Source organism: Amblyraja radiata, chromosome 5 (genome assembly GCF_010909765.2).
Source record: "Amblyraja radiata isolate CabotCenter1 chromosome 5, sAmbRad1.1.pri, whole genome shotgun sequence".
NCBI lineage: Eukaryota > Metazoa > Chordata > Chondrichthyes > Rajiformes > Rajidae > Amblyraja > Amblyraja radiata.
In genome coordinates, this window is record NC_045960.1 from 69,310,544 (window position 1) to 69,321,641 (window position 11,098).

Consider the following 11,098-nt stretch of genomic DNA (forward strand, 5'->3'; position numbering starts at 1 on the left):
GTAGTGGATGGAGGAAACTGGACTCTTACAATAGGACTCTGGACTCTGGACAATATACAAGGCCATCAGCATGTCCCTTCAGGGTGGGCTGTTCCAGGGTGAGGGACCTGGCTGGTGACCATCCCCTAAGGTACGTCAGGTCCATACTGACATCCCAGATTTGGGTGTACCTGGGTCTGGGGGATTAACCTCTACTAAATTTGATCACCAGCGGGAGGTACCCTATGGCCTGTGGTCCTGGTGCCCGAGTTAAGTAGGCTGACAGAGCACTTCTGGCTGAATCCTTCATTGTGGTGAAGACCTGCCAGAACTCCAGTACAGGTTTGTTGTAGTTGAATATGTAGTTCCTGTATTTGAATGGTATATTCCCACTTCTTGATGTTCACCAAGTATGTTCCCTAGTGGATATGCGATGGGATGCTATCCTTGTGTTGATAGCGCTATTGAGAATCCAGGCCCAGCAGAGGTCTTACTAATTCTGTAATCCAGGCCCAGTGATGGTCTTTTCAAATCTGCAATCCAGTAGTTTAATTTATCGTGGCATGTGCGTAGTACCCGACTGATGAGGCCGTAGTACCTGATGAGGTAGGAAAAAAGGGGAAAAACATAGATTAGATTCCCCCCTCACGCTTCCTAATTCAGTGGGAATGAATTCATTGCCCCTGCCTCAAATTATGTTTCTTGCGACATACATCGGTACGTGGAGAATTCAATTGACTACAGTGAAATCGATATCGGGTGTTCCATATTGCTTTGTAATTCCAGCAACACTTGGATTTAATATGTCTGTTTACAGTATTTAGCTCACCTAGTAGGTAGTTTGCTGATGGTCGTATATTTTTGACGACCTGCAGTTTCCAATTGTTAAATAAATGTCACATGATATCGATTTATTCTGCCCAAGTGGTTTGTGTATGTCACTACTGTGATGTTGTTAATTATAAACGAACATGCAAAATGGTGCACTGCAGGATAATATGCTTTGCCAATAGAGCGTACTCAAAATTTCCAAACTAGGTTTTACGCCTAGTGTCTATAGTGATGACGACTCCAGATTAGTCCATATGCCACCATGTTTTGGGTGAGGGTAGTTTAAACATTAGCACCTAGCCTTAATGGAAGGATCAAGTTAAGTAGCTGGAACAGCTGCTACTAACTCCCAATACTCTTGCCACTGTTGAATGGTAGGTAGATACCATTAATTGTTACAGGTTGTGTCATACTGACTCTCCTATGCCAAGTTAAAGATAAGTGGGTAGAGTGTTGAATACCAAATAGTCAACAGTAGAGGATTTATATTTCAAGGTACTGCAATACTGGTTGATGCGTGGAGTGGACGGAGCAAGCCCCTCCCCATCTCCCTGTTCCAAATCAATTGATATATGGTCCCTTGATAAGGGACGAGTCAAAATAGAACTAACAACAACAGATACACCGCTTGATCTTAGTCAAGGCTGAGAGCGATGGTTTCAATCGTAGATCTATCTGGATTGCATGAGAAGCTCGGCTAAAAGAATAATAGCTAAAGCTGTGATAGCTATACCCATGGATTAATCGTCGTTAATATCATTGGAACATGCCATGACGATAGTTCCTTAATAAAGACAGGGCTGGTTAGAATATCTGGAACCAGTTTGGCTGTAATAGCCATAGTCGATAATTAATACTGCCAAGTTATCTCCAAGTTTTTTGAATGGGTACTGAATAGTATGCATCTTTTAAGTTGATGTCTACCATTAAGTATGCTTGGAATGAAAGGCTGGCAGTTTCAATATTCCAAGCGTGGCCTGGTGAGATACTCAAGTGGCAAGTCAATGACGGTGCGACATATACCATGTTGGGATTTTTAGAGCCAAAGGTTCATACTGGGTTTATTATGACCCCTTGATATCAATGATGGCGACATTACCATCTTGGTTAGTTGGTACCAAAGGTTCATATAGGCTTCTATATGACCCCTGTATAATTATTACCTCCAGTTGCTAGTCCCTCATGTTCTTATTAGTGGGAGGGTAGACCCCTAGGCTGCATGCTGTACTGGTATTGTATGGTCCCTGGGAAGGGACATATCAGATATAAACTGATAAGGCAGTTACTACTAATCTTAGCCAAAAGGCCAAGCAGGATGGGATCTAATTTAATTTTATCCTTGAATGCTTTGTTAGTACAAACCCTTCATCTTTTGTGTGATGGCAGGAACCATACTTATCTTATTTCACCGTTGTTCCGTGGTGTGTTCATCTCTTCGGTTTCCGGTTCCTTGTCCGTAGGGATGGTGTTGTTGGGGGTGGCACATTTTTCCAGGGGGCCCGCTCTGGACCCTGGCCTGAAAAAACAGGGCCCACAGTTGGCATGCGGGCCCCGAGCTTACACCAGTGGACGCCTACTGGTGGACGCGTAGAGGCACTGCTGCTGGTTTCGTGTGGTGGTCATTCCAGACCCTGCCGTCTAGATGCCGAATTTTGGATACTTCTCCAGTTTTTTAGGCTTGGTTTGATAACTTAGCCAGCTAGCAGGATCTGTGGTTGAGAGGTCGGCATTCTCACAGTCCTGTAATTTTTTAAGTTGTGGGCAGGTTTTATAACTTCCTAAGAAGTTGCGGAGCACTGCAAGCAGTAGGGTCAGGTGTTTTGCCATACTACCCTGTCCCTCTGAAATGAGCATGCGAAATGATAACCGACGTCAGGGATATCAAACGCATTTTAAGATATTTGGGTTTTAAAGCTATGCTCAATGTACCCCCCAATAACGGTGGGCACTTTGAGTAAATGCAATTTAGGGGAGGCGTGATGAATCCAACACCTCATGACTACCTGTCTTGGAGAGGTTTTTTGAAAAGAACAGGTAGTAAGCTGGCCATCAGTTGAGACTGAAAAAGCCATCTCGCTAGTGGTGGAGCCACATAGCGGCCACACCCAGCAGCTCTTCCTGATCCTGTACCTCAAGCATACTCCCGATAAACTTCAGTCAGTGACCCCTCTTCTTAACCAGTCCAGTCTGGTCCCCATCAATCCCTCGACAAGGGAGATGGCCAATGCTGTTAGGCACTGGAGTGGGAGTGTTAGCTCCCTTGGCGGACTTGCCCCTGCTCCTGAGGCAAGTCTCGCTGGAGTTTTTAGCTCCATGACCTTCCTCTGGCTTGGAGAAACAGACACTCTTGTTTCTTGTTTGAAGTGCTGATTCCATCTTCCGTGTCTGTCTCCAGCCTGAGGTTGGTCCTGACCTTGCTGTTAGAGGCTGTCTGCCGTTTTCGGGCGGCATTTCAGCGGTTCTCCGGCGGCGAGTCTTCTTGTCGGGAGTCTGCAGGGGTGCCGGCCGGTTTTGAATTTCCCTCCAGTCCGCTGCTGTTGGTCAGACAGCTGTTTAGCGGACTTGGCATCAGCGCAGCACCCGTGTCTGTGAACCGCAGCGTGTGCGGTCCCGTTGCCGCCTCCCCCCTCCACTGTCGGCTCCTTCCCTGGAGTCGAACGGGGGCCGCTTCCCTCTGCTGCTTTGCTCCCCCTGGAGCAAAAACAAATGCAAAGTCGCTAGTTTGAACTGAAGGTAAGTACTTACCTAACGGTCCTTTCCCTCAGGCTTGTAGCGGGAGCGTCTGACTCCCGCTGTGTCGCTGTTGCCTGCGTGAACGCAATGACGCGCATGCGTGCTGAGCGGGCTCTTCACGTAGTCACTCACGTGACTCCGAAGTAAAATAAATCTTAGTATGAGTGAGCTTTTTCCATTAAATAATTTAGTTTCGAATTATGTACAGTTTCCACTTAGATTGACTACCGAAAGTTTTACTTATTTAGGTATTAAGATCACCAAGAAACACAAGGATTTATTTAAAGCTAATTTTATGCCTTTAATTGACCATATTAAACAAGTTTACTAAATGGTCACCAATGTCCTTATCTTTAATCGGCTGAATCTATGCTATTAAAATGTTTATATGACTTCAATGTCTGTATTTATTTCAGACGATACCAATTTTTATTGCCAAATCTTTCTTTGATATTATAGATTCCAAAATTTCTTCATATATATGGCAGAATAAAAATTCCAGAATAAGTAAAAAATACTTACAGAAATTTTAAAAAGATGGTGGTTTGGCACTGCCGAACCTTAGATTCTACTATTGGGCAGTCAATGTTCATTATCTAACATTTTGGACAAAAGATTTAGAAGATACCCAATGTCCAGGATGGATAAATCTTGAACGTGATTCCTTACAAGGGCTATCATTGGCTTCTATTCTAGGGGCCTCGTTACCTTTCACAATTACGAGATTGAATAAATATACGACTAACCCAATAATAAGACATACGTTTCGAATATGGTTTCAATTTCGTAAGTTTTTTGGACTAAATGATTTTATCTTATCGAGTCCTATCTTATCTAATTTTCTCTTCCAACCTTTTAGTATTGATCAAGCCTTTTTGTTATGGAAGAGGGATTAGTAGCTTTTCGTGATTTGTTTTTGGATGGTTTTTATGTCTTTCGAACAACTCTCCAATAAATATAATTTACCTAATTCACACTTTTTTAGATATTTACAAATTAGACAATTTTTGAAGGCTACTCTACCCTTTTTTTCGCTACCACATCAAATCGAAATTTTGGGAAAAAATTTAGATTTGAAACCTTATCAGAAAGGATTAATAACGACTATTTATGAATTGATTTTGAAATTACAAATAGATATATTTGATAAAATTAAGAATGACTGGGAAAGAGAAGTCCAAATTTCTCTATCTATAGAGAAATGGGAGAGGATTCTTCAATTAGTCAATACCTCTTCAATGTGTGCAAGACACGCTCTGATACAATTCAAGGTGGTTCACAGAGTTCATATGTCAAAAGATAAGTTAGCTCGTTTCTATGGTCATATAAATCCTACCTGTGACAGATGTAACTCTGAAGTGGCCTCACTGACCCATATGTTTTGGTCCTGCCCACTTTTGGAAAAATATTGGAAAGACATTTTTGATACTATTTCTGTAGTCTTAGGTATTGATTTACAACCTCATCCTATTACTGCAATATTTGGGCTATCAATGTTAGATTTTATTCATTTGTCCCTCTCCGCCCATCGGTTGATTGCTTTTACCACACTATTCGCCAGAAGATCTATTTTATTTAAATGGAAAGACTCCAACCCACCGACCACACTCCAGTGGTACTCTGAAACGATATCATGTTTAAATTTAGAAAAAATCAGGAGTGACATTGTTGAACCCTTGGTTAAATTTGATAAGACTTCGGGAAAATTTATTCAACACTTTCACACAACATAAATTGATCCATCTCCAACCGTTATAAAAATTATTTTACCTCTATATGGTGGAACGGACTTGACGACAAACAGACTTAAATTGTTGAAATTCTCAGTTCAGATTCTGTTTTGCTTTGTTTTTTTCTTTAGTTTAGGGGGGTTTTGTTTCTTCCTTTTTTCTCTTTTTTTGTCTTTTTATCTTTTTGTTTTTTTTCTACATATATGTTTTCTTTTCAACATTTAACTATATTTACATAGAGAACGGGAGGTCTATATTCAATGTGTATTTTGACACTGGACTCATATTAGGTTATACGTGTTATTAATGTAATCCTGATCCCTATGTATAAGTTATGTTTATCATTTCTCTTTTTGCTCTTTCTTTTTTGTTTTGTTTTTGTTTTTTGGAAAAGGGGAGGGGATGGGGGAGGGAGGGTGATGGGGTGGTGGGTGGTGTGTGGTGGGGGGGAGGGGGAGAGGGTGAGGGTGGTGGGTAGTGGGGGGGGGAGGTGGAGGGGATTGTGTGGGCTCTATGGCTCATAGCCCCAGCTCCGACCGCACTCACCGGCTCCAGGACCCGGCTGCACACATCGGCTTCCCGCTCATCGCAGAACACAGAGCATAGCCCTCGCTCGCAGGACAGAGCACAGCCCCCGCTTGCAGAACAGAGAGCCCAGCCCCCGCTCGCAGAACACAGCCCCCGCTCGCAGAACACAGCCCCCGCTCGCAGAACACAGCCCCCGCTCGCAGAACACATCCCCCGCTCGCAGAGCACAGCCCCCGCTCGCAGAACACAGCCTCCGCTCGCAGAACACAGCCCCCGCTCGCAGAACACAGCCCCCGCTCGCAGAGCACAGCCCCCGCTCGCAGAACACAGCCTCCGCTCGCAGAACACAGCCCCCGCTCGCAGAACACAGCCCCCGCTCGCAGAACACAGCCCCCGCTCGCAGAACAGAGAGCACAGCCCCCGCTCGCAGAACACAGCCCCCGCTCGCAGAACAGGGAGCACAGCCCCCGCTCGCAGAACACAGCCCCCGCTCGCACACTGCTCACTACGCTCCTACAGCTTTATTCTTGTGGCCGGTGATTGATAATTGGTGCGGAAGGGGCGTCGCCATCCTGGCGAATAAAAGACCAATAACTTTTCAAATATTTCACCGGTCGGAACAAAACTTGGTGCGCTTGGAGCAGAGGAGAACGGTGTGTAAGGTGGCTTAAAAATCCTAGCGACACAGGGTACCGTTTTTGCGCATATCTATAAACAACGCAGACCGGAAGTGGTCCAGATGAGAGTTTTAGTAATAGGAGAGACAGACAGACAGACAGACAGACAGACAGACAGACAGACAGACAGACAGACAGACAGACAGACAGACGTAGTAACGAGTATTCTGTTTTGAGTGGCTTATCTAATGTAGATTAGTTACTTCACTTACTAATCAATGTAGTGCTTTATTATTAGAAGCTCCGCCTACTACACTGTTCATATTATCGCAACCTAATTTGTCTCGACAGACCCGTGCTGCCCTGCCTGTGCCCCAGCAACTACTGCAGCCACAGGTTTGTTAACCACTTGTTGTACAGAAACAACTCCACCTGAAACGCGAAGCCCAGAAGCGTTTTTTCGATGTCCAGCAAAGCACTTAAACCTCTCTCCAGTGTGCAAGTCGTTCGCCTTCAGACCGACAAGGGTTATGGCCGTCTGGGTCACATCCACAGCCCTGCAATGCCCTGGTTCACATCCACATCCACGAGCCGCGCTCTTACCTGGTGAGCACCGATGGAGGGGACCTACAGACGCAACCGTCAACATCTCCTTCCTGTGAAGGAACCATGTCCTGCTGTCTCGTATCCTAACACAACGCGTCCGATCTACCCTTCTACTGTCGAACTGTCTCTTCCCTCTCGCTCTGCTCCTGCAGCCAATCCGTTGGTTATGCCCCTACGCCCTCACCATCACATTCGGTGCCCCGCTCACCAGCTTTGCCGTGTTCCATTCCCGGGTCACCAGTGCGCTCGCCACATATGTCCCCGGTTATTTCGCCGGTGAAGGGAGGAGAGGCGGATCTGTACCGTACGCGTGCGGGACGGGTTTGTAGGCCGTGGATACGGGGATTTTGTTTAAACCATCTGTACGTCCATGTATGTGCTATTAGCGTTTAGGGTACTGTATTGTTCAGTCATCACATAGTAATGTATTTATTCTTATAGGTCACCTAGATTTAGATGTGCTCCCCTTTTAATTCTACAAGGAAAGATGTAGATAGGTTACTTTACTTACTAACCAATGTAGTGCTTTATTATTAGCTCTGCCTACTACACTGTTCATATTATCGCAACCCAACTTGTGCTGACAGACCATGCTGCTACACAGCAGAAGCAACATGCTGTAGTGTGTTATATGTGCTTTACAATAAATACTGTTGCACCATGTTCGTGAGTATGACTGGGTCATTCTGCACCTACTAACCTATGCTCATAGAACCATGCAGCACTGAAACAGTCTCTTTAATAATAATAATAATAATACTTTTTATTTATGGGCGCCTTTCAAGAGTCTCAAGGACACCTTACAAAAATTGAGCATGTAGAGGAAAAACATGTAAGGGGAATGAAATAAATAGTAGAGACATGACTAGTACACAAAGTAAAGACAGAATCCAATACAAAACACAGTATGAGGCAATTAATGCACAGATGAAAAGGGACGGGGACGTGGGGCTAAGGATAGGCAGAGGTGAAGAGATGGGTCTTGAGGCGGGACTGGAAGATGGTGAGGGACACGGAATTGCGGATCAGTTGGGGGAGGGAGTTCCAGAGCCTGGGAGCTGCCCTGGAGAAGGCTCTGTCCCCAAAACTGCGGAGGTTGGACTTGTGGATGGAGAGGAGACCGGCTGATGTGGATCTGAGGGACCGTGAGGGTTGGTAGGGGGAGAGGAGGTCAATGAGATATGGGGGGGGGCAGATGGTGGAGGGCTTTGTAGGTGAGGATCAGGATTTTGTAGGTGATCCGGTGGGAGATGGGAAGCCAGTGAAGTTGTTTGAGGACTGGAGTGATGTGATGCCAGGATTTGGTGTGGGTGATGAGTCGGGTGGCTGCGTTCTGGACCAGTTGGAGTCGGTTGATGTAGGTGGAGCTGATGCCAAGGAGAAGTGAGTTGCAATAGTCCAGTCGGGAGGAGATGAAGGCATGGATGAGTCTTTCAGCAGCGGGCGGTGTGAGAGAGGGTCTGAGTTTGGCGATGTTGCGGAGATGAAAGAAGGAGGTTTTAATGACATGGCGGATGTGAGGCTCAAGGGAGAGGGTTGAATCAAAGATCACGCCAAGGTTGCGGGCCTGGGGAGATGGGGAGACAGTGGTGCCGTCGATGGTGAGAGTGGGGTTATTGATCTTTAGTCCATCATGACCATCAAGTATCTATCGAATTCAATCCCATTTAACAGCACTTGGATTATAGCCTACTCTTCCTTGGTGATTAAGTGTTTTGCAGATGCTTCTCTGAAAACATCCTTAACTTTCTCCCATCTACAAGGCTTTAGGCATCAACATAATGGAAGATGTACCACTCACCTACTGCTGCAGTTGTGACAACATTCAAGAAGCTCATTACTATCCATAATATATTGACCCACCTGAATAGGAACCTTTGAAAAAGATGCAACAGGTACCCTTAACCACATCTGTATTCCTTGCAGGGTGCATTGCAGAAAATCAAAAAAAAACTTTGAACTGGAGGAACAGTGTTATGGGAATCACATCCCCGCAATCATCAGTCTCACAGATATTTCATCCCCTTGTCGCTGTTAGGCAAATAGTTTGGAATAGTTTGGAAATCCCCACCCAGCATCAGTGTAAAAGTGTCAACGCCACAAGTACTGGCACAAGTACTACAGCAGCTTATGAAGGAGGCCCGTCAAGGCTTTCTCAGAAGAACTAGAGTAAATAATAAAAGCAGCCTTTACAGTGCTGGCTCCATCCCAAGAACAAATAATTAAAAATAAATCTATGCAGTTCATGTTTCTATCAAGGCATCAGACTTCATGGAATATATAAGCAAAGGAATTAATTCAAGCAATGTTTCGATGATATCAGACTTAATAATGCTAATGCAAGTGGCTTCTATAACAACGGAGATACTTTAATTTTATAGCAGCTGGCAGTGTCACAACTGTTTGATGTCACTGATAAATAATGCCTGATAAGCATTCCTGCTTTCCTGGCTGTAAGATTGAGACACATCCATCCTAATGAACTGAGTAAATAGGAATTGAGGCACTTGCAGCTCAAACAAAATGAGGCAGAGGAAGGAGGTTGAGAGCTTAGTGGTATGGAGACAGGACTGTTTCAATGGTGCTGAAGTGGAGAGGGTTGAGTGCTTCAAATCCCTGGGGTAAACATCATCAACAATCGGTGCTGGTGCACCTACATCAATGTTATGGCCAAGAAAACACACTAACACCTGTAGCTTTACAAATGGCGGCGCACACAGTTGCAGCGGCTCGATGTCCTCCCGGTCAGTGCTTCGTGTTTTTTGTGTATGTGTGCGTGTTGTTTTGTGCCCTGTGTACTTACTGTCGGGCGAACAACGTCTACGGCCGGCAGGATCTTCTTAGGATTGGAGCCGGTCGCGAACGGGGGGTTACCGCCGAGTTTGTCCGCTCATACAAGATCCCGGCGGACATAGCGAGGAGCCCCGACTCTCCGTGGATCACCATCCCCACGGGGAGGAGGCGAAGGCGGTGCAGAGAGAGAAGGCAAAAGCGAGGCGGCAGGGCCGGCGCTCTGGTCAGGCTACGGAGGCAGCCACTGAAACCACCGCTTCCCAGCCTGTTTCTCACGAACGCCAGATCCCTCGCTAACAAGATGGACGAACTGAGGCTGCAGACTGCAGCTAACAACGCCGTGAAGGACAGCTGTATCCTGTTGATCACGGAGACCTGGCTTCATTCTTTCATTCCGGACTCTGCTATCGAGCTAGCAGGCTACACAGCACAGCGTCATGACAGGACAAGAGACTCCGGTAAGAGCAGAGGTGGAGGGCTCTGTGTGTACGTGAACAACACCTGGTGTACAAACACAGTGATTGTGGACAGTCACTGCTCCCCGAACCTGGAGTATGTGACTGTTAAATGCAGGCCCATTTACCTCCCTAGAGAGTTTACTGTTGTCATGATAACTGCTGTGTACATACCACCGGATGCTAATGCTAACTCGGCTATCGGATATTTGTATGGTAGCACTAGCAGTCAACAGAGCATATATCCTGACGGTGTTCACATCATAGCAGGGGACTTTAACCACGCGGACTTGAAGAAAATGCTCCCCAAATTCTACCAGCATGTTAAATGTGCTACAAGAGGAGCTAACACACTGGACAAGGTCTACTCCAACATCAAGCTGGGCTACAGGGCTAGACCACTACCACACCTGGGTCAGTCGGACCATATGTCCCTGTTTTTAATTCCTGCATATGCCCCCCTCAGGAAAACCGCTCCTACCATCACAAAGACCATCACAACCTGGCCTGATGGTGCATCTCAGCAGCTGCAGGACTGCTTCGACAGGACCAACTGGGATGTGTTTGAACACCGGGACCTGGAGGTGTTCACAGACAGTGTACTGTGTTACATTAAAAACTGCATGGACACGGTCACAGTGGACGAACGCATCCGGGTCTACCCCAACCAGAAGCCCTGGATGACCCGGGAGGTCCAGCAGCTGTTAAAAGAGAGGAACACCGCTTTTAGGTCTGGCGATAGGGCTTTATACAGCACGGCCCGAGCTAACCTGAAGAGAGGCATCAGAGAGGCCAAATCAGACTACAGGAGGAAGATAGAGGACCA

The 11,098-nt window shown here is 46.0% G+C and overlaps 1 pseudogene; it reads right to left on the reverse strand.

Moving 5' to 3' along the window:
* Nucleotides 1-1,286: 1,286 nt before the first annotated feature.
* LOC116973874 lies at nucleotides 1,287-1,465 on the reverse strand (annotated as a pseudogene).
* Between the last annotated feature and the right edge of the window lie 9,633 nt (nucleotides 1,466-11,098).